Raw genomic sequence first — 20,382 nt, 5'->3', positions numbered from 1 at the left:
TTCAGGGTTTTCACTTTTCTGGGGATCAAAAGTTAAACTTTTAGATGGGGAAAGTAGGATGGGAAACATTTTGAAATTAAAATTCATGTAGAAATTTAGAAACATATTTCAAAAAAATTACCTTTTCCTTTCAAAATATTCAATGCAGTCTCTTGACTCTAAGTGTGGATGCAAGAAAAATGACGAAAGTCAGCATTAATGGTAGTCTCCGTTCTGCTTGGGACTAAGAAAAACAGAAGCTTATTTCTTCTTAAAAACTAGTATCCTGGGGAGTCTGGGTGGCTCAGATGGTTAAGCATCTGCCTTGGGCTCAGGTCATGATCCCAGAGTCCTGGGGTTGAGCCCCAAGTCGGGCTCCCTGCTGTGCGGGAGCCTGCTTCTCCCTCTCCTTCTGCTCCCCCCCACCCCTTGTGCTCTCTTTGTCAAATAAATAAATAAATAAAATCTTTAAAAAAACACAAAAAAATGAACTAATATCCTCACTGAACGTTTCTCTTGGGATAATTGCTGTTTATTTTAAGACATCACAGTTATTCACTGTGATAATTAAGAACATGATTTATTTATTGAAAACATGCTATGTACAACAAACTGCCCATGGCAATTTCTATGAAATTTCTCTTTTGATCCCCATGAAAACCTCCAAGTATATATGATTACTACCCTGTTTTCAGAGGTAAGAAAACTGTAACTCCAGGAAGTTAGGTAACTAGTCCAAACCCTTAACCAGTAAGAGAAATAGGGGATTTGGAATCAGATTGAAAAGGCCACATATCCCAGGTTCTTAAACATTCTGCTTTGTGGAATTCCTTAGGAGAATACTTTAAGGAAGGGGTAAGGGATAGAGAGAAAAAAGGAAAACTAATTCTGTAGTTAAAATTTACTTTAGAAATCAGTGTAAATTGAGACCAGCATGCCTCGGGGGCACTTGCCAAAAAAAATGCCAGTAGATTTTGCCAAAGGCAAGTTCAACAGCGCTGCTTGAGTTTCTCAGCAGCATACCTCACCCCGTGCTATCTGATGAAAAGAAAAAATGTTAAAGGTCACCTGCCAGGCCCCTGAATGTGTCAGCTTCCTCTTTTATTAAAGGCTCTTTTCTAGTGAATTTCACCAACACTAGGAATAGTCAGAAACACAATGTAGATGAGGGATGCATGCAAATTAGTGGGTAAATCCACTCGAAACATATTGCCTAGAAAGATGGTTTTACTGGGTTTTTGTTGTTGTTTTGAATTGGCCCGGGATGTTCGATCCTTTATAGAAACTGTACCTCATTTTGTTTTGGAAAAGTTTAAAAAACCCAAAAAGACATTTTTTGCTATTGAAATAATTGATTCCTAGTACCAGTGTTATTTAACTCTCTCAATTACCCCATGCAGTGGGTATATTAATACAGCCATTTTATGAATGAAAAAATCGAGGCTTAGAAAGGGTAACTTACCCAAGGTCACACAGCTAGTGAGTGGAAGAGCTGGTATTCAAACTCAGTTGAGAAGGCACAGCCTGCCTGTGCATATCTGTGTGATGCTGCCATCCTCTCCTAAGAGGTAGCTCCTTTTCAGCTCTGGTTAGTTCCTCTCTTTGCGGTCAGCTAAGTTCTGTGTATTGCTTACTTATTCAGGACCTCCTATGTTCCCAGCGCTATTAATAGGGTTCAAGATGATAAATTAGGCATGGTCCTTGCCCTGGAGCAGCCCGCAGTCCAATGGATTGACAATGAGCTGGATCTAACTGAATTTTAAGTAATTTTTACATGAACCTCTATGTGACAAGACTGATGAAATATCACACAACAATCCATATTTTTACTACATCAGAACACGTTAATGTATACATGCTTCAATAGCATGTCAGCCTTAGTTGTTTTTTTTTTCTCCCTGAATGAAGAAACCATTAACTTAAAAAAAAAAAATCTCAAATCTTAAAATACCTTAGTATATGTTTGGAATATAATTTGAAAGTACCAGTACAGTTATTATCTCGTTTAAGAGCTATTGTAGTTCTTAATTGTGACTGCTCCAGGGCTTAATTTAGCGAGTTGCCTGTCTCCACCCACCCCTCTTTCTGGAGGTGGGGATGCTTGCCCCCAAGCCTGTGATGCTCAGCGCCTCCCAGGCAGAGGCTGGTGGCTCGAGAGAGGTGTCTGCAGAGGCTAACTGACAGCCTAGCACTCTGAGAACTGGAGTGGTTTTTGGGAGCCGTTGCTAACACATCAGCCACTATGGGATTTCTATAGCTATGCTGGCTTAGTGCTGAGCGAAATGCTGTATGGTTTCTATTTGCCTTCCCCTGTCTTTTTCATTAAATTTTTGGCCCATGTAAGTACCGGTCATGAACTTCACAACCAGAAAAAATCTGATCTGTCTGCAGCTCCAGATAGGATAGTCATTCGATGTTGTATCTAACCTTTCAATCCATGGTGAGTCCCTCAGGATTCCTCTTTGTGGCCTAGGAGAATATAATAGACCACAGCAAGAAGAGTCTCAAGCTCTCTTTGAGACCCAGAGCTCTAGCATTGCAATTTCATGTCTAAACATGGCATCGTATCTACTAGAATTCTCTGTACAGTGGTGATATATATTGGGAAGTTGCAGTCAGCACTCCAGACTATAGCTTTCGCTTGAAAAATGCATCTTTCTAGCCTCATGACTTGGGTGAATTCTGGAAGAGGAGTCCGAATACCTGAGCTCTGGCACCATCTCTGCAGGCCGCATGGACGTGGGCAAGTTTCTAGCCTATCTGAGCCACAGTTTCCATGCCTATAAATAAGGATTAAAATATTCTATTTAGTCAACCATACAGAATCTCTCTAATAATTAAATGAGATTAAAGTATATAAAAATGGCTTTGCAATTCGAAGCACTATATACTGTTGCAGGATCATTTGTACAGTATGATACAAGTTCAGTTAGTTACTTTGTCCATTATTCATTTCGTATTTCCTGAGCGCATATGGTAAACAAAACATTTTACTGAGGGATATTAGGTTCAAAATTACGTGAAGCATTGATCTCACTGTCAAGAAGCTTAAAATCTAGTTATTTTAATTCTAATAATTATAAAACTACAGAGGAACTCTTTATTCTCCTGTTTAAACCCCTTCAAACTAGTTGGCAGAGCTATTTTTTCCTTTCCCTCTGTTGTCCTTGGCAATTTGAACACTGAGCCTCATGGGTTGCTCTAATACGTGTCCATATAATTCTGCTGAATTTAATATCTACTCAGAGTGTGTTTCTGCCCAAATATGTTTATGAATGTCGAACTACTATTTTCATGATATATTAGATATTACATGAAGTCATATATTTAGGTGTGGGCTAATTGCGAATGATTATAAACATAAGAGATACTAAGACAAGTTTTACACTTCAAATTTTTAAAGTAGGTGAATTTAGATCTACGGTCTATAAATTTAGGGTTTATTTATGTGTGAAAAGTTTGATAAACAATTGACAGAATCTTGTTCAGAGAAAAGGAGGCTTGGCTCTATTTTTCTTAAGTGGTAGATAAAGTGTACTTTTTATAGATTTTTTAGTTTAAAATGCATTTTAAGACAGCCTACCACAAGCTTTTTATATTTGATGAGAGGGCTTCTCCTTTATAAGAGTGAATACAGGGGCGCCTGGGTGGCTCAGTTGGTTAAGCATCTGCCTTTGACTCAGGTCATGATCCTGGCATCCTGGGATCAACCCCTCTCCTTCTGTCGCTCCCCTGCTCAAGCTCTCTCTGCCTCTCTTTCTCTCTCTCTCTGCATCTCTCAAATAAATCTTAAAAAAAAAAGAAGAAGAAGAAGAGTGAATACGGATAAAATGTCATGGAAGTCCAACTTCATTGTCGTCATCTTAACAACTAGCCCCGGGCCTGACACAGAGTAGACACTCCATAAATGTTTGTTGTACAATTGAAGGAAGACAGCTAGAAAAAAGAATCATGGAGACAGAGCGTTTGAACTGAAACTTGAAACCAGGGAGAAATTAGGTTTGACAAAGATGTGCACAGAACAGAAAGAATATGAATGTATCTTCTTGAGAGCAAAGGATTGTGGCTCAATGTAATTTAAGATTTGTAGGCACATTTTAGAAAATGATTCAGAATTCTGGGCTTGTACTCAGAATTACTGGCCTTCAACAGAGACTGTGAGTATGACATCAGGAAAATTAATTCCTATTTTTGCTGAAAGATCTTAGTTTGGCATTTGAACGTCTATACTTGTAAAATGTGGAAGAGCTAGAAATCAAAGAGTCACGTAGAAACATGCACGTTTGCACGGATAAATTAATGTTCTCGCTAACTTCGAAATATTTTAGTGTTCTCGAAGGCAAAAGTCAGAATTTAAAAAGTTTTAAAAGTATGTAAAGAAGCATAATAGAATTTGTGGAGTTAAGTGGGTTGAGTTGAATACACATCTTTCCTTATTCCACTAGCTTAGAGCTTGGAGTATTCTGCTGACTTTATGAGGAACATACAGACACAATCACACTGATGCGTATGCTTATTTTAAAATCTGACAAGGTGTGTACTTGTATATTTTGAAGTAACTTTGAATTATTCAGTGTTAAGAGAAAGTTGTGTTGGTTAAAATTAAGGGGGAAGTTGAATAGTTAAGTGTAATTCATAGACCCGATATCCTAATAACTCCGAGTTAGACGTCTGCTGCTCTGTCATGCCGCTAAGAATCAAGTCAAGTCAAACCCAAACTAAATTAACTGGACAACTCTTCTATAAAATGAAGTTAATATTGTCTACATCACATGGTTATTGTAAGATGCAAAGGGCTACACTATAGGAAATGGGCCTTGCCCATGACCGACCGAGTGAATGATGAGGAGTTATCCATTTCTTCCACTCTCCTTCCACAGCAATTCTATTCCCCTTCTTGAAGTACTGAGTCCCTTTCTCTATGGCCAAACCACAAGAACCTTCAAACCCAAGATCTAGTGATACTATGTGCATGATGTTTTCCCTGATTATTGCTGCACATATTGCTGTCTTCAGTAATTTTATGGTACTTAAAGTTCACCACTATGCAGCCAAGTGCTTTGTGTCTAGTTATGACACACATTTCCTGGCTCTCCAAAAGGATTGCAAATCATCAAAAACACAAATGTATTAAATGACCTCCCCTTGTGGCACAATTTTCAGTGGATATTTAGGGAATGTCTAAAGCCTCATTAGATACTGGTTCTATTCAATCCGTATTTCCAAGTTATGTAATGATACTCATGTTCCCTTTGTCTCAATGTAGTCTAAGTAAAATTTACTTTTATGATCAAAATATGTGTCATGCATGGGGCGCCTGGGTGGCTCAGTCGTTAAGCGTCTGCCTTTGGCTCAGGGCGTGATCCCAGTGTTCGGGGATCGAGCCCCACATCAGGCTCATCTTCTGGGAGCCTGCTTCTTCCTCTTCCACTCCCCCTGCCTGTGTTCCCTCTCTCGCTGGCTGTCTCTCTGTCAAATAAATAAATAAATCTTAAAAAAAATATATGTGTCATGCAGGATTATTTAAGTCATGAGTATCAAATACAGTAACTAAAAAACAATGTTTGCCAAAGATCTGGGTTATTTTCATGTCTTCCATCTTCTATCCATGGCATTGGCTTCACCCTCAGATTTAACATGGTGCCGCCATGGAGATCTGACTCCTCACATTGTAGGAGTAAATGCCTGCAGTGAGACCAGACTTCATATCTTTCCACCACTGTCAAAGACAGAATCTCTCCCTGGAATTCCTGATGTTTCTCTTCTATTAACTTTAAATTTGGTCAAATTCACATCCCTGAACCAATTGCTCTAGCCATGAGGATAGGATCAACACATTAATCCCCACTTTAGGATCTAATGGGATGAGTATCACCCAAATTGAGAGGCTGAGAAAGAAGAGTAAATTCCCAAAGGGAAAGTAAGGCACTTTGGTCAAAGAAGAAGGGAGGGAAGGGATAGGGAGTAAAAGACCAGTAAACATCCATTACAGTGATGCTCTTTTTCTTAAACCTAGAGATTATTCAAATAAAATCCTAGTAATAAGAAAAATAGGTAAAAAGAAAAGTCAGTTTAAAATGTGCTAGCACCAAATTTACTACTTCTCATTTACTGTTAAACCTACAGATTAAGAACGATCTTTGGTATCAGATCTTAAACAGAATGTATTTGCTTGTATTCTTTAAAAAATGCATTGTTGGTGAAATGGTCCAAGGTAGGAAAGAGTAGTGTTGTCAGTAGCAAAATTATCACACAGCATTATTAACGTTTACTTTGGTCATTGTCTAAACAAGGAATGAAAACTGAAGCCAATAAAATAGATACAAAGCAATAAAGCTGGGTAAGAGCAGATTCTGAGTGCTGTATCCATCCAGAGAGGTTAGATTATACTGCAGTAGCAATCACACGGCCATGTCTAACTTCAAACGGGTGAAGGAGAGGTTTTCTACCCTGGTCCAGAAAGAAAGGGAAATGGGAATATTTGTAAACTGCATAAAAACTATGCAGACACATAACAGACACTTAGTAAATCATTTTAGGAATTAATGAAGAAGGATTTCAAAGTTGCATTTACATGGCCACTGAAGCACATTTTTCTTTTTTAATTTAGTTGTGAACGAGAGAATCTTTAAGAAAAGCAATATAGCATGGCCTAAAGAATACTGTCATTAGAGCGGCAGCCCTATTCCTCTCCAGGCTCCGCTGCTCACTTGCCTGTCTCTGAGCTGATCACTTGAACCCTCTGGGTCTCAGTTTCCTCACCTTTACAATAAGAGCCCTAAGATGTTTTTCATAGGAAAATAGTGAAAAAAACAACAAAATCATGTAATACACTAGATACAATGGCAGACAAATATTAAGTATTCAATGAAGTATAGCTTTTAAAGTTCACAGTGTCTTATTCACAGTATTTGATCTCAAGTTACAGTATTAATTTGACAGTTGAAGTTTTTATTTCATTACCGCAAAGGTAATGCAACTTGATCTCAACTCATTTGGCTGTAAGAACTGACCTGAAAAGACATGGACTTGGTATAGACCATGTCCTATTTAGTACGAATATTCATATATTTTCTTGCAGAAACAAACATGTTTGATCATTGCTACTGCTCCAGTCCCTTCTGAATTGTTCCATAACCCACGTCAGATGCACAGTGTTCGTTTTGTAAAGTCTTTTCAGAAAATGGCTTCAGGAACACATTTATCCGCAAGAGGTGTGGGGGAAAGTCTGTGGCTTATGTCTTTACTTAAATCTCTGCAGTTGATCCAGATGATTGTGTTTCTCATATGTCAGTCATTAAGACGACTTAGAAAGACAACTGGTTCTTTCTCCTTTTACAGCAACGTAAGCGCTCTGAAATAAAGTAGAATTGTCTTGTTAATTTGTCCTTTACTCCTCTGATTTTTTAGGGCTTGATTTCTCACAGTACATTATCAGTACCCCAGCATTGCTCCTGCTACTTACTCAAAATACAAACTTCCAGAACCTCTCCCCTTATTTGTGGAATTAGAATCTCCAGGGGTGTGGCCCTAGACTCATCATTGTAAACAGGATCCCAGGGTGATTCTTTGGCATAACAAAGTCTGAGAAGTGCTGCCTCAGATGCTAAGGATAAGCTAGCCTTTTTCTTTCCTATTGCATAAGTGATTCAGTCCAACCCTAACACATTTCTTCCCATATTACATTGATTGTGTAATGCATTCTGTGTTTCTGCCTCCCATTTGCTATCATTTGAAGTCCCTTCTAATATATTTGATAGGCTTTTTAGTCCCCTGGCATACTTAGCTGTGTCTTTATTATTGCCTATGGTTACCACCGGGGCTTTCTAAGTAGAGGTCTTGGAATAGCTCCTAGAAAAGGAGAGTACATTGACCTTCTTCAGAAAATTAGTCCAAACAGAGCAAGGATACTGGGGAAACTCTTGTTCTTTTTTTAGAAATGGCAGGAATGTAACAAAAGGTATGGCTTCTTTCTTACTACACATCTGTCCAAAATAATTAAGAGCCGTGTGATGATATGGGAGCCTCAATGGTCAAGTAATACTATAAAGCTTCAAATATTTCAAAGACCAACATCTAGGAAGACACTAATTTAACTTAGAATTATAACTTCAAACTGACCTTGGGTCTTCAGACAAGTATGGGGAAAATATGCACTCAATAGTTGGAAAAATGGAGGTTTAAGCCACAAACCCACAATTGGCGGTTTAGTGAGTCACTCATGTTGTTTATTTTAAATGGCCATTTCTTCATATATGAAATGGAAACAAAAAATATTTACCTCAAAGTTTAGTTGGACTACATGAATAATAGGGCAAAATATAGTGTTTGGCATTTTGTATTTTATTTAACAGAAGACTCTCTTCAACCCATTCTAGAATTGGATAATTTTCTTAGGAAAATAGCTGCAGATAGGAAACTGGGATACACTTGTGAGCGTTTTCATACAAAGCTCAAAGGTAAGTTTCTACCCCAAGAAAATGAAACTACTGAACAATTTATGAGTAACATCTGTGGGTGTCCGTGACAGCATGAAATGTGAAGTGGAGATGAATGTGGGCTAAAGAATAAAATTGTTTATCCAACTGGTTATTTGTAAACTGTTGAAATCAGCAACATGAATGATAAAATATGAATGTATAAGAAGTGTAAGACAGAAATTCTTTAAAAGAAATTCTGAAGTGTCCAATTTCAAAAGTTGCTCATTTGTGTCTTTGTCTTAACATTCTTTCATAACCATGTTATGTATGTATTTTGAATTCTTAGAGTTGAAGCCCGATCTGTTCAATAGAAATGGGGAAGTTGAGGCCTAATGAATGCTGGGCTAATAGTGGCAGAGCTAGGATAAAACAACATGCTCTTATGTTGTATACGGTGTTCTGTACACTACAGGGACCCTATCATAATTATATACATTACGAAATGCTCACCATAAGAAGTGTAGTTGCCATCTGTCACCATGCAAAATTGTTGCAATATTACTATATATCCTTTGCTGTAATTTTCATTCTCGTGCTTATTCTCTAACAAGAAGTTTGTACCTCTTAATTCCCTTTACCTATCTTGCCCATCCTCTGACAATCACCAGTTTGTTCTCTGCATTTGTGAGTCTATTTCTGTTTTTTTGTTCATTTGTTTTGTTTTTTAGATTGCATATATAAGTAATGTTGAGCATCCTTTCATGTGTCTCTTATCTATCTGTATGTCTTCTTTGGAAAAATACCCATGCTGCCTGCCCATATAATTGCTTATTTGTGGGGGTTTTTTGGTGTTGAGTTGTATGATTTTTAAAAATATATTTATTCTGGGGCGCCTGGGTGGCACAGCGGTTAAGCGTCTGCCTTCGGCTCAGGGCGTGATCCCGGCGTTCTGGGATCGAGCCCCACATCAGGCTCCTCCACTATGAGCCTGCTTCTTCCTCTCCCACTCCCCCTGCTTGTGTTCCCTCTCTCGCTGGCTGTCTCTATCCTGTCGAATAAATAAATAAAATCTTTAAAATATATATATATATATATATATATATATTTATTTATTTATTTTGGATATTAACTCCTTATTGGATATATCATTTGGAAATAGCTTCTCCCATTCAGTAAGTTGCCTTTTGTTTTGTTGATGGCTTTCTTTGCTGTGTAAAATCTTTTTAGTTTGATCTAGTCCCAATAATTTATTTTAGCTTTTGTGTCCCTTACCTGGAGAGATCCAGAAAAATATTGCTAAGGTAAATGTCCAAGAGATTATTGTCTATCTTTTCTTTTAGGAGTTTTATGGTGTCAGGTCTTACATTTAGGTTTTCTAACCATTTTGAGTTTATTTTTGTGTATGGTATAAGAAAGTGGTCCAGTTTCAATCTTGGAGGTAAAATTGTAATCAAGGTGTTGACACATCTACTTAGTGCTACATAAGAAGACTGTTATTATTTCCTTTTTAAAAATGGTCTTATACTTTTGTCTCATCAGGAAGTTTTGTGTGATATAAGTTTCTTCCTTATAGTTTGAAATGGACATCTGATTATTTTTTTTCTTACTCTTAACCATTACTAACATATCTTAAACATTTATTTTTGAATTTTTTTTCAATTGCAGTTAAGTCAAAATTAGCTTTGAATAATAGCTTGTCCTCAATCTTTGATGCTTTTAGGCCCTACCTTTATTATTTTTCATACATTTCCCTTATAATTTTTTGTTGACATTCATTAAAGGAGTACCGTTGCATATACCACACAAATGAGTGAATAAAGTAGCAATGAAGTCAATGTCATTGTATCAGCAGACTAGAGGAATTCAAGGAACTCACAGAACAAAGTTTTGTAAAGATCGTAACAGTGATCTTTGAAAATTCTGAGAATTTATATAAGGGAAGTCAGAGAGTGTGATAGTGAGCCAAGAGTTAACATTTTTAATTAGTGGAAAATGATCTGAGCATATGGATTAGACTTGCAACATTCAAGGCAGCCACTGCTGGGGTTGTTGAGAATATGGCTGGTGAGGAGGATATGCTGAGGGTATCTGTGGCTCCATCTTCACCCTTATAGATGAGAAAAGCCATTCTGCAGAATCAGATGCTTACCCCAGTGTGTGATCCAGGCCCCTCCCCAATTGATGATTGGAAAAGCCTAGGGAAATTATTGTCTTAGACTAGTATGTGGATTCACTCTTGACCTCTGTTATGAGTAGATGAGATTATACCAAGTTTGAGACTCTGATACCTTTAAATAGAGTTGAAACTTTGGAGGACGGCAAATGTTATCATGAGGTTTCCCTATTCACCCTGATAATCCTGGTAGAATGCCTAGGGAATGCTTTGCATTGCTCCCAGGTTGCATTCCAAATTCCTTAGCGTCATATACATGAATCTCAATGTCGACTTCTCCAAGCACTCCTCCTCGGCCTTTTCTTCACTCAGTCCTGACACTCTACATTATACCCACAGAACTGTTTGTAATTTCCCAAATATTTCAGGTTCTTGCGTGCCTCAGGAAATTTGTACTTGCTGTTTCTTCTACGTATCATTTACTTGCATTCTTCACCTGATAACTCTTTCTCTCCTTCATGATTCAGTTGAGATGAAGCAACCCCTGAGAATGTTTGCACCTCTCTTCCTTTATTCTCGTTCATGGCACTTGTAACAGTGCTATGAATTGCCTAATTACCTCTCATTGTACATGAGTGGCACTTTGTCAGCTGAGAATTTCTCATTTACCCTCGTATCTTCAGTTCCTCCCACTGGGAGTGTCTTAGAGCAGATGATCAATAAACATTGGTTACTATAAATCTAGTTTCTGATAATCAATCTTAACTTTTTAAAACTTACAATTCTAAAATTTCAGAGGAAATTCCCAGACATCATTACCTTTGCAAACCTACTATCACTAGAATTCAACAGTGGCACTATTAAGGGATGATAAGAGAGAAAAAAGAGTTAAGTACAGACACATAAGAAATAGAGATTAGGAGACCATGATTGCCTGAAGCTCCTTGATTTGTGTTAAGAATTGTTTTTAGCTATCAAATCTCCAACACTGACAAAGTGTGTGTTTTGAATATAAATCATTTCTTTTGTCATGAAAATCTTCACTATTGCCTGTACTTTTGATATTTGGGGGTAAATGAATTTTCCTCCAAAATTAAAATTACGCTTAAAAAAATTAAGATTATTCTAGGTTGATATTAGGATGTTTTAGCCTATCTTTTCTATCTTATCTATATGATCTGCTTTAGGGTTTAAGACTTAATCTAAAATTTTCATAAGATTATAGGATTAGAAATATCCTTATTTATCATGTAATCCAACCATCATTGGAAGCTCACATCACCAAACATGAGCAAAACTGAAGTTTGGCCTTAGTGGTGGATCAGACTATCTTCTCAGTGTAGTTTTAGTGGCTCTGGATATGATGCTAGACTCATAAATGCCTTAACACCAAAAATCACAATATTGAGAATCTTGTCCACTGAGTTAAAGCATTGTGTCTACAGGATTCCCCTATAAAATGCCATGCTGTTAGGAAAGATAATCATTAGATACCTGGTCTATCATGTTGTCTACCTTTCAACCAGATCAGTCAGAAGGGAGGAAATGTGACACAGAAGAGAGTTGAGTGTAGATGTAGAAACACGTTCCAAGGAGTTAAGTAGCTTACCTAAAGTTGAATACCTAGTAAGAATTAGAGTCAAGGTGCGGATCCAGATTGAATCTCAAAGCCCACACTCTTTTCATTGCATAAACTTGTTTAGAGCAAAGAGTGTTGTTCTTCAGGGCAAGCAGGAAAGGCAGAGGCTCTGTGTGAAGTTAAGCAGGGGGCAAGAAGGAGATCTTTGGTCACACAGGTCAGAGAGCATCAGGAGGAAAAGACCAGAGAAGTGGAAAACATGAGCTATAATTTCAGCCTTTACCATGCTTTTGCTTATATCCTCATAATTAATGAGAAGAAAGGCGGGGGGGGGGGTTGTGTTTTCCTGTAACTGCTAGTCCAACTTTCTGAAAGCTCTTCCTTTCCTGGGGACTAGAGAACATGGCTACATGCCAAGCCACGTGTCTCTCCTGCTTAGTTATCCTGAGTCCTCTTCCCTGGCAGAGATACAGTGAGGAGGTGTATTGATTTCGGCTCAGATTTGCATCTCAGTCATTCAACTTACATTCAGCAAGTGGCATTATTTTACTCCTGGAGGCAGAGAGACACTGTCAGTGTCTCCCTGGAGGACAGTTGACTAAGTGCGGACAGACTGTGTGTTGGCATCTCTTCCCTTGTCTGCATTTGTTTTACATAACAGCATGCCACAGCTCTTCAAGGAACAATGCTAGAAACTGCCCTGGTTTCCCTTCTTGTGACATGTAGGGAGGAAACATTGCTCCAAGCTCAGCTCCCAGCTGGCAGATAATCAATTTTCTCCATCACTAAGTCACTTTCTCTCCTCTCCTCTCCCTCTTACACCACATTGCAAGTGGTGACCTAGAACAGAACACTGATAGCTTCCAGTTCTTTGGGAGAAAGGTTGAGGACTGAGGGCTTCATTTTCTTCATCCTAAGATGCAGGTATTGAACAAGTTGATATCTAGAATTGTATATTTCTGTGGTTTTGGTTATTGAGTTATGATGTCAGTGCACAAAAAATAGGTGTAACACTTTTAGTAAAAATTCACCATGAGAGAATTCCAAATCGAGAATCAAGCTACTGGAATTCTACATTTTAGCTCTGATGCTAACTAATTGTGTGGCCCTGGGTGTATCATTGTAACTCTGAGTTACAGCTGGATTAGATGATCCTTGAGATTTCTTCTGATTCTAAAGTCTGAGTTATATGCATTCTCTTTTTCTATTAATGCATCTTTCACTTACTTTAAAGTGATAGTTGTTTAAAGAAATTACTTTAGAACTAGGAGAAAAGGGAATGTGCTTATAGTCTATTCTTTATCACTGTCTTTTCTTAATAATGGTCAAACTATATAGAGGAGTGATGAGGGAATGTGGGGAAGGTTTATGTCACCACAGTTAATGTCTTTCTACAAAAGATGAGCTATAGGGGTGCCTGGGTGGCTCAGTCAGTTAAGCATCTGCCTTTGGCTCAGATCATGATCTCAGGGTCCTGGAACTGAGTCTTGCATCAGGTTCCCAGCTCACTGGGGAGTCTGCTTCTCCCTTACCCTCACCCCCCCCCCCAACTCATGCTCGCTTGCTCTCTCTCAAATAAATAATATCTTTAAAAAAAAGATGAGCTATAGGAGAAACCTTTTGAACTGTAGTAATCTATTATTTTCTTCCAGAGATACTAATTTGGTAACTTTGTGTAAACCGCTAAAAATAAGTAAAGGAATGGCCCTAAATGTCTAAAAGATCTTAAAACTGTAGTCATAGAGTGCTGCCCGCGGGGGAGAGTGGCCCGGAGCTCCCCGGGAGACTCAGGTGGTGAATACTCATTCTGCTGGGAAACAAAAGAGTACTTCTTGAGTAAAAAGTATGCCTCCCAAGTTTAAGCGCCACCTAAATAATGATGATGTCACTGGTTCTGTGAAAAGTGAAAGGAGAAATCTTTTGGAAGATGATTCAGATGAAGAAGAAGACTTTTTTCTAAGGGGACCATCTGGACCAAGATTTGGACCTAGAAATGATAAAATTAAGCATGTTCAGAATCAGGTGGATGAAGTTATTGATGTCATGCAAGAAAATATTACAAAGGTAATTGAAAGAGGGGAGAGACTAGATGAACTACAGGACAAATCAGAAAGCTTATCGGATAATGCCACTGCTTTTAGCAACAGATCCAAACAACTCCGAAGGCAAATGTGGTGGCGTGGATGCAAAATAAAAGCCATCATGGCTTTGGTTGCTGTTATCCTTTTGCTAGTGATTATCATTCTTACAGTCTTGAAATACCGTGCTTGATTTGGTGACAGAGATCTTCATTACACAAAATCTGGGACAACAATAATAAAAGATTGCTGCATAATTTAAATGAAACTTATGTATATAACTTTCAAAACTCCTTTTTCAAGAAACTAAGAGGCAAGTATCACTTCAAATTGGAGCATTGAGAATGTCCAGTTATCTTCATCCCTTCTAACAAAATGTGTTTTTAAAAATTATGTTTAAGGCAAAGATAACCAGCCTCTATTATGCCATATTCCAAGGATCTAATTTGAAACTAGATACTTGCCTGTTCATTGTTTGTACATGTAATTAAACAGTGATCACAATATTTCATACTGTTATTGTAAGGACTTGCATTATTGCATCGACATGGGGGTCAGACTGGGAGTCTAGAAGCCTATGTAGCGTTCCAAAACATTATGCTAAAACACATGCATCGCCATTCCATCAATATCTGCAAGATTCTTCTCACATTACAATTGCTTTGCGAGCAACTTCCACATGTTTATAGGTGTAACAAAAGCTAAACGTTGTAAATGTTGCTGCCTTCAGCTATAACTAAAACATTCCAGTAAACCTATTTTTGACTGTATAAGGGAATGTGTAGTAATGTTTTGGCATATGGATTATGGAAATGGAAAATTTAAACAATACAAAAAGCGTAGTATGGCACCGTAAAACTGGAGACAATAAAATTATTGGAGAACAAAAAAAAAAAAAACCTGTAGTCATAAACATATTTTCACTTTGTCTCCGTATTGCCCAATAATTAAAAGACTTTGATATGTCTTTCCTACTAGAAATGTTCTAGGTTCATTGGATAGTGAGGTCAAAAGGCAGTCGGGGTCTTTGGGCAGTCATTGAGTCCCTCCCATCTATACATCAGCTCCAGGCCACTGGGGTCTCTCTTAGTGCAGGTCTTTGGTAGCTCATTTTGGCCAAAGTCATTTTAGGATTGCTATTCTGTTCATAATTTTAGGGCACTCATAAAATCTTGAACAGTTTTTAAGTGCAAGTCCTGTCTCAGTTACACCACTAGGAAATCAAGGCTCTTACTCACTTCAGACATATCCTGTACCAGGCTCTACTTCATCTTTAATTTCAGTTTTGAAAGTTAAATGTCAACATTTCCTTTAAAATTATGTTCTTTGAAAACAGATCTTCCCCTATCTTTCATTTCAAGCCATGTTTTCTTCAGTTTTGCAGAGACAGGTCATGCTGCTAATCTTTGAGCACTCTGTATGTTTTTGGGACACTGAACTCTTCACACTCATTGTGGAGTTCTCACATGGATTATTTTGGTCATCAAAACAATCAAATCAACCTTGATCAAATGACTGTTAGGGCATGATGTTTCCTATTTTCAGTCTGTTCTAGTTCCTTGTACTTGATTATTCTCCTCCCATAATAAGCCCCAGTGACACCGAATTTAGCTTTTCCTTTTCCCTCATTGGAGCTGCCTGTGTTAATAGGAGCTGCCTCACGTAATTTCTAAATTGGGCTCATCGCATTGTATTGCATTTTTATGAGCTTACTTGAAAAGAATCTGTACAGGAAGTAAAACATACCCACTAAAAATTTTTGGCCTTGAGTCTGCATTAAATGGTAGAATCCATGTTCATGCAAAAAATGGTTGGGGGTGTTTGCTTTCCTAACCTTATATTTAGTCAGCATGGCTTTCAGATCATTCTTTATTCGAGGAGATTAAAGTCAATCACTCCATAATGAAGTAGCGTTGAAAACAAATGTATATGTCTACTAAGTACAGTTTAATGCTTTATTTTGCTAAAATGCCTTGGTATAATATATTTGGTATAATTTAGTACGTTTGAGAAGTTTAACCAGTTTTTCTCATTTGTTTTATTTTGATAATTTTTATCTGGTTTTTGAGGGTCTACACTTATCCTATACATACAGGGTTTTTTTGGTTTTTTTTTTTAAGATTTTATTTATTTATTTGACAGAGACAGCCAGCGAGAGAGGGAACACAGCAGGGGGAGTGAGAGAGGAAGAAGCAGGCTCCTAGCGGAGGAGCCTGATGTGGGGCTCGATCCCAGAACGCCGGGATCACGCCCTGAGCCGAAGGCAGACGCTTAACGACTGAGCCACCCAGGTGCCCCCATGCAGGGTTTTTTTAAGCAAACCTTTTCTACTTCTAACTTTTCTGGCATTTTTCTCTTAAGAAGAATTAGAGAAATAATTGCCATTGATGTTGGTGTATAATACAGATGTGTTAGTCCAGCAGGCTGGTTCCTGTTCCCTCTCTATTAATTGTATGACTACTATAGGAGTATGTCTTAAATAATTCTGTGTCTTTGAGATAGACATATCAATATACCCCTAATTATTAACGAAATTAAATTCTTTTAGCTTAAAAAAAAAAAAAAGACGAGCTACATGTAAGCTTGGTGAATTTGACTTTGGGCTTGACTGCAGATTGTCCACCAAAGACACAAGTCCTAGAACATGACCAAGAGTTTCTTCCCTAGCATTGTAAAGATTAAATATACTAAATATTTAACTTAAAGCAGCTATTTTCAATTCTTCAATATCTTTGAAAATTTATAGCCTTGAAAACCAGGTTTTATAAATTTTTCCAATTATTACTTCATGCCACCAAATCCAATATGTCGTCAAAGAGCTGGTTGAGCCCAAGGGGCTATAGATTGACGTTAATGAGTTCTGCATAGCGCACATCCTTTAGAAACTGCTTGAAAAAAAGAAGAGAGGCTTTTTGGTTTTTTTTCCTCCCTGCCAAGAAGGCTGTAGAGGGGAAGCAAGGCACTTCGATTTGCCATTATTTAAACACCAGATTCCAACTAGGCTGTAATTTTAATGATGTTAACATCAAATCCTCCTTGAGAGATCTCTTGTGATCAGCTGCTGAGAGGTTGTTGCCTCAATGCCGAGAGAACAATAGTGCTTAGCAAATAATAGCTCTCTACAGTTAATATTATTTTTCCCTTCTATTTGCAAATCATACATGCAGTTATTCCACAGAAAGAATTGGTTAACTCTGAAGTTTATTTAGGAACTCAAGCATGGGAAAAGAGAGAGAACATCTAATTAAATCTTTAATGCATAAAACTATACTTCAATTTTCCAACTCACAGTTTAGTTATTCAAATGACAGTATTAATGAAAACAAAAAAGCTCTCAGGGGTAAATTGAGAGACCTAGCTTCTGGGGAAGGTTCTGTGGTATAACCTTTGGCAAGCTCCAGTATTCCTCAGAGCTTCACTTTCTCATCAGGAAAATGAAGAAACTGGCTTGATCTCTAAATTCTCTTTCAGCTATGACACCCTAGGATCAAATCCAAATTCAGCAATGAAAGTACTGAAAATTCCCTATATAATGAGGCCAAAGACACTTTCAGTTTTGGTGAGCAGAGCATTAAACCATTGTTCTTGATGCTGATTAGACATGGAATACCATCTATGAAAGAAAGCAAGTGCCAATTAAAAAAAAAAAAGGATTTGGAGAGCCTTTAATAATCTCCTATATCAATTCTGCAATAGCAGAAGCCAGATATGAGGCAGATACCTACATACCTTGGTTCACAAGATCTTTCTCCCAGAACACTTGCTCCTGGAGGTCCATTTTGTTCAAAAACACAATACCTTATCTTCCCTGTGGACAGAGAATGCTGAGCATCTGCCCCCTGATCTAGACTGTCCTTTAGCAAATGAAAGAGATACAAGACTCCATGTGGCAAACAGGTGGATGCTAGAATTCATTCTCTGACATATAAATCAAAAAGCCATGAGATGTGAATCCCAAATATAATCAGCAAATGGATGTGGTGGCATGCTTTTCTCAAATCTTTATGTAATTTTCCTTTATTACTCAAGTTACAACAAGGGCTTTGTGGTGGGTAAAAGGAGGTGATTGTGTCCGATAATTGAGTAGAGGCAGGACACATGTCATCTCACCAGCCCTGAGGTGCCCTTGAGTGGCAGTATCATGTATTGAGTACAAGATCTGTAGCCCCGCAGTAGGGGGCCTTCTTGCGTCCCCACTATGCTGTGACCTTCTCATGTTTTTATGTCTGTAATGGAGTCTTGTTGGGGGAAGGAAAAGGATAGATTGTTCTGCTCTCTTGTCTTTGACTCCAAGGTCATTGCAGTATAAGAAAAGATGTACAGCTATAGAATCCTTAAATTTAAAATCAGGGGAGGAAGGAATGGGAATAAGCTTTGACTTCCTGACAGGTGGAGAAAAATGGATGCTTATTGTGGATACAAATCCAAATGAACAGCTCTGATAGAAACTAGATTCTCAAGGTCATAAGATCCTCTGAGTTATGGGGAAATGTTAGGAAAAGGAAAAAAATAATGGTAATAATGTTCAATAACATTCATTAAGCACCTACTTTGTCTCAGTCCCTGTTCTAAACACTCAACAGGAATCATTCCACTTCACCAGAATTCTAGTAGGGAAGGATGACTATTATCCCTATTTTTCTATGTGCTAAAACTGAGACTAGGCAAGTTAAGTAACCTGCTTAAGGTCATAGAGCAAATTCATGTCAAACTAAGATATCACCAGGTTGGGTTTTTTTTGGTCATATATTTCATTTTTCATAAATTTTAGAGCTCTTGGTGAAATTTGGATGTGTTTCAAATATGTAGATTTAAATATCACTAATAAATTTAATATTAAAATCATATTTTAACATTTTACATAGGGTCCCCATAAGACCCATTATCTAAGTGAACTAGTTTTATTTTATAAAAAAGTCAAAAAGAACCAGAAAGGAAAATGGATTTACCCAAGATTACACAAGAAGATCATAAACAGGCAGGAATTAGAGCACAGGTCTGCTGACTTTGAGTCCAGTGCTTTCCCTACCAAAAATGCAGCTTCCTTTTTCAGAGAAGTTGAGCTTTTTAAAACCAACTCTATGTAGTTTGATATAATTCACAGAGTTTTAAAAAAAATATATTAGCAATGATTTTTAACAGACATCTTAAAAATTATCTTGAATATCACAAAATGCAAAACTTCCTGGGGGAGAGAATTCCAGCAGGGGGAAGAAAGCTTTAAAATTGAGTGGTTGGGCATAGAGCAAAGAGCAAGCGAGGTCAAGTTTTTAAGCTTATAATTTTGCAGAGTATCCCCAGGAGTGATTTGACGTCGTGGGGAACATTTTGTGATTTGACCTTTTCCAGCCATTGCCTGCAGTTGCCTGAATTTGGATGTTCTTTTTCCAGCTGCTTTCAAAGCTGTTTTAGAAAGCTTGGTATTCTGATAACATTAGGTTTCTCAACTTCTGTGGAGTCTTTTCTTTAAGAAAATGTCAGTGCCTAGGTTAGATTAATCAGACCTGGCTTCAAACACAAAATTATGCCAGGCCCATCAAATGAATGAAAACAAGAAATTAGAGTGTTTTTACTGACATGGTTATTTCTCTAGAAAAGTTTTCTGGGTTTGAATTAAAATCATTAATAGCATTTTTCTCTTTGCCTCCTGATTTTGAAACCATCTGTGAGAATACATTCATAAATCCAACAGATAGAATTCAAATACCATCTTTATTGCTGGTAGCATTGATTTGGAAGATTCGTACTATCTCTCATCCAAATCTAATTTTTGTTATTACCCAACTCAGAGGAGAAGTTGGTGTACAAGACCAAGTACTCGCTTAGAATAGCAGACTGGCAATTGAGTACCTAAAGTAGGGACTGGGTGAAACAAACTTCTAGACTAACCTCTAAGAATTAGTCCAGACTTGATTCAGGAGATGTTTTTTTGTTTTGTTTTGTTTTAAGATTTTATTTAGTTGACAGAGAGACAGACAGCCAGCGAGAGAGGAAACACAAGCAGGGGGAGTGGGAGAGGAAGAAGCAGGCTCCCAGCAGAGCAGGGAGAGGGATGTGGGGCTCGATCCTAGGACTCTGGGATCACACCCTGAGCCGAAGGCAGACGCTTAATGACTGAGCCACCCAGGCGCCCCCTGATTCAGGAGATGTTACCAAATGGAGAACAGATGGAAAAAATTATTAGATCTATCTAGTAAGGAAACTCCTAAGTGG

The 20,382-nt window shown here is 37.8% G+C and overlaps 1 protein-coding gene and 1 pseudogene across 2 annotated transcripts in view; both read left to right on the top strand.

Annotated features, from left to right (window-relative positions):
- GABRG2 (gamma-aminobutyric acid type A receptor subunit gamma2) overlaps positions 1-20,382 on the top strand; it is a 158,979-nt gene that overhangs the window by 109,732 nt on the left and 28,865 nt on the right. The gene's annotated exons all lie outside the window — the stretch shown is intronic.
- Positions 13,841-15,049, top strand: LOC123788564 (vesicle-associated membrane protein 4 pseudogene; annotated as a pseudogene).

The sequence above is a fragment of the Ursus americanus genome, chromosome 15, assembly GCF_024610735.1.
Source record: "Ursus americanus isolate L20-20 chromosome 15, mUrsAme1.1.p, whole genome shotgun sequence".
In the NCBI taxonomy this organism is placed as follows: Eukaryota; Metazoa; Chordata; class Mammalia; order Carnivora; family Ursidae; genus Ursus; species Ursus americanus.
This window is presented reverse-complemented; position numbering and strand designations above follow the sequence as displayed.